Source organism: Drosophila obscura, unplaced genomic scaffold (assembly GCF_018151105.1).
Source record: "Drosophila obscura isolate BZ-5 IFL unplaced genomic scaffold, ASM1815110v1 contig_181, whole genome shotgun sequence".
NCBI lineage: Eukaryota > Metazoa > Arthropoda > Insecta > Diptera > Drosophilidae > Drosophila > Drosophila obscura.
The window spans coordinates 285,731-290,326 of record NW_024542769.1 but is presented as its reverse complement, the minus strand read 5'-3'; positions in this window follow the sequence as shown (position 1 = coordinate 290,326).

Sequence of the window (4,596 nt, the reverse complement as noted above, 5' to 3'; positions counted from 1 at the left end):
AGCTGAGAAGAAAGCTGCACAAGAAAAGACACCTTCGGCTAATGATTTGTATATTTTTTTTGATTCAAAATATTTCTTTATTGTCTGGCAGATCCATCTGCAGCTTGCAATTGTCTGCTGTGGAGTTTATCTAACAATTGTCACGGAATTTTATAATTTTACTAAATATTTTCATGAAAATTTATGATTGAACAAAGCTAAGCTGTTCAAGTCTTATTTGCAGATCAACAGAAAACGTGTTTCAATTACCGAATAATCCCCAATAAGCCTTAGCACCCTTGACTAGAGTCAAGTACGTTTCAACATTAACTGTTTTAAAGATGAGAATCCCCTCGTTACGGAATCCCCCACAATCATTTGTAGCCATGATTCCTGTTCAAAAAAGTACAAATAATACTTGCCCAAGAGCGAGAGACCGAGAGTGTACGATATGTATAGGAAGTGCCCCAGCCATTATCCATTAATCCATTAATTAGTTCGCCTTCAGGGTAGTAGCCTGCCCGCCGCCCCTCTCCCAAGCATTTAGCCAAGAATCCGGGGGCTCCAATGGAGCACATGTGTATCGGAAATTAATCTGTGTGGCGTGGCATTTGTTTTGTGTTTGTTTCTGTTTTCAACACTTCCCCTCCCTCCCTGCCTGTCTGTTCGTCCGTCCCACCATTCGGGGGTGGCTGTCGGGTGGGTTTTGTTTGCTGGCTTTTGGTCAAATTAGAAGCCGCCAACAGCAAAATTGCTGACTAATTAATGCCAATTGGCCAAAGGCAAAACAGCGAGGAGAGAGGGGGGAGTGAGAGTAACCACCACTCGGCGGCGGAGACACCAAATGTGGGCGCAACAGCCGGCTTTTACGGCATGCCACTTATTATAGACTGTTATTATTACTATTATTGCTGCTGCTGCTAGTGGTGGTGCTGCTAGTGGTGCTGCTGCTGTGGCATTTGCATGTGACATAAAAGTGATTGGAGTAATTGATAATTGTGCAGAGACACGGAACGATCCCCCCAATTACGGGACGGATTACGGGTGGGGGAATACAGCACACGGAAGACTTCTTCTCGCTCGCTGTGGTCTTTCTGGGCTGTATGTTTGTTGCCTAAGTTTTTGGTTTTTTTTTTGTTTTTTTTTTTAGAGGAAAAAAACCAATTACAACTGCAAATTGAATTAGCCGAAAGCATTGACCATAAACCCAGAAAAATCCGCAAATAGATTTATGAAAATATATTGATAGAGTGGCTCAAACAAAATATATCTAGCATTTGAAATGCATTTGAAAAATGTTTCTACAATTCCGAATGCAATGGTTTTGCTGGCTGGCTGACTGGCTGGCTGGTTGCTGGCTCTGGCCAATCTCTTGCCATAAATCAAAGCCATAGAAATGACCGCAGGCGCCTTGTAAGCGAGTCCCCCCAGTGACTGTAGCTGTGTAGCTGTAACTGTAGCTGTAACTGTGACTGTGACTGACAGCCGTACGAACCGAGATCTTGACCAACAGACGGATAGACAGGACAGGACAGGCAGGCAGGCAGGCAGACCCACGCCAGCTCTTGGCAAATCAAATACAAATTCAAATTCAAAATCTAGCTAATTTCCAGTGCCCGAAACTCATTTAAGTTTTGGGGGCCTCTCAAATGGAGCAAAGCAGAAACAACAAAATACAACAACCAAAATGTTGTACGAGTATATCAAACCGCAAAGTTAATTTTTTATTTTCCACCTACTGGCAAAATCAATTTGGTTCGTGTGGCACGTGCGCCAAATAGAATGAAAACTTTAGTCCGAGGACACATGGTCGGGGGGGTCGCTGTCGTGTGCGTCACTCCAAGCGGAGCTACAGAGAGATCTCTCTGACTCTGTTTGGGCCACAACGGTAGCCAACGAGACTTGAACCCATTTTGCAATAACAACAGCAATTACAATTAACAATTTTCGGCACAATTTGCCGCCGCGAGGCATCAAGAAATTTCTAGCAGAAATGTTGAAAAATTATCCAATTGAAAAATGGACACGGCATCGGCTTTCGGACAGTGTTTTAGCTGTGAGCTCTGGGGTTAGGATTTGTCTACCTACCTTGCAACATATTTAACAAATGCGTATTTAATGTGTCGAAAAAAGGGGTGAGGAAAGGGGGGAGGGGACTAGTACTGTTACCGATGCTGAAGTCCAGTTTCGATTTCCATTTAAAGCGGCCCGAAGTAATTCTCTAGTTTATGGGTGGCATGGAATCGTGTAGAGCGTTGAAAAAGCCCTCCGGCTGCATTTGCGCTTGCATTTTTAATTCGTTTTTAATCAACGCTCGGACACGGAGCCAGGTACAGTGCGGCCAATGATATATGTTTGTATGCAACCAGATTATAGAGAGAGAGAGAGAGAGAAGGAGAGACCCGACCCTCGCTCGTGTAATTTGGAATTCAACACCCGACCGACTAGGCCCACCAATGCCGCCAAATGGTGGGTTGTCAGCGCTGCTGCTGCTGCTGCTGCTGCAGTTTATTGCTGCCAGAGATGGGCATTGGCCAAATGGCTAACGACAATTCCATGCCTCAGGGTAGATATTATATCATGAGCATCGAAGCAACGCTTGAGCGTATCGATGCTAGCGATACCCTGGCAAATCCATGAGGAAATGCTCATGGAAAGAATTTAATTTTTGTTTTTTCTTCTTTTATGCAGTGCACAGCAAAAGTATATGCCCCCAGGCGTGCATGGGTAGAGGGTAATATTTCTTAGATTCAATTCCCATTTTCCAGGGTCAAACATTTCTTGGTTTCTTGGAATTCTCTGGGAAATCGCCAACTTAATGAGCAACATTTTGTGCTCAGAGGCCAAGATCCACTTCAATTATATAATTTAAGCGTGAATTAGCAAACAGCATTGAGTCGATGGATAGATAGTTAGATTGTTAGAGCAGCAACAGCAACAATAACTGGTGATTGTGTTAGAGAGAGAGAGAGAGAACATGAAAACATGTTAAGTGCAGGCCGCCGCATTATGTTGCAAAATGTCACTTTTAATTGGGAGACGAGAGACCTTGAAACATCCAATGTGAAAAACGAGCGAAAGAACGAGCAACAACAATAACAACAATAACAACAAGAACATGCATCCAGCAACATGTTGCTGAAGGCCAAACAACACCAACAAAGAAAATCACAATGACAAAAACAACAACAACAAAAAAAGAAACGAAACGAAACGATTAATGGAATGGAATGGAAGGGGTTGGGGGGGGATCGAATCAAAGTAATCCATGCGCGAAGGAAAGGGAAAGAGAGGCATAAGAGACCAAGACACAGTTCTGCAGTAGAAGAGAGAGAGAGAGAGAGAGAATGAGTGTGCAGGACAGGGATAGATAGACATGAACAGTTAGAGAGAACAAAAAAGAGAGCGGCGCTGGGTGGGAGGGCAGTGTATGTGTGTGTGTGTGTGTGTGTTCGTGTTACAATTAGCAAATTGCACATTTATGCTCGCTCACTCACTCCCCCCCTCACCCGCCACCCGCAACCAACCACCTCGCTCGACTGACAATATAAATCAATCATTGACCGACCGACCGTCGTCGGTTCTTATTGGAAAGGCAACCTTGAAAGCTGCAAAGTTGGCAGAGCTTTTGGCTCTATCTCTGTCGCTGTCGCTGTCTCCATCTCTGTCTAGTAGATTGGCACAAAAGCTTGCCATTAGATTGCAAAACACATACACACACACACATTCGATTGATTGTATGTGTTAACAATAATATATGGCACATCATTTATAATTTCCGCTCGAAACTTCCAATTCAAATTCGAAATTCAATTAATGTGCATTTCCTGTCGTTGCTTGGCCCCAACCACAGGAAATCGCCCCAACCCCAAGTGGCAGCCAGGCACGGCACTCGTTAAGCAATGTTGCGATGCACTTGCGGGGCTCCTTTCATTCAGATTGAACTCCAATAGGCAGTGAGCAGTTCAGTTTCCCAGCTAACAGATGAACATTTCGCTTACGTTTTTAGCTGAAAATTCACTTTCAATGGTTGGCCCCCCCCTAGAACAGCAGCCGAGCAATAGATTGTTCCCGCTACTGGCTTGGGGCATCCACGATAATAGGTAGCAGCATCAGTCGCTTGTTTGCTCTACACCTTTCCCTACTAGTCCGCTTCTGGGGCCAGCCAACTGGGTCAAAGTGGCACAAACCTGCAGGCACCCTGGAGCCCCCCCAGAGCTGGCCGTGTGATCATTAGGCGAGTCGTTTGCTTTGGGGTAAAATAAGAAACAATCTTCAGCCCACAGGCCACAGGCCACACCGCCAAAACGAAACGAAACGAAATGTTGACAACCAAAAGTGCAGGCAAATGTATCATAAATTTTCATATAATTTTCCAGTCTGGAGAAGGAGGCTTGTTGCCTGTTGCCTGTTGGCCTGCCAAACACTTGCAGCAGCAGCAGCAGCAGCAGCAGCAGCAGCTGTGTGGCAAGACAAACAAAAGCAACAACAACAACAACAATGATCGCTGCTTGTAGTTAATTTTTCACAAGTGACTGCCAGATTTGTGCAACAAACGAGAAGCGGGTTTCGGCTGCGAAGGGGCCACAGTCACAGCCTGACCTGTCGCGACTTTTG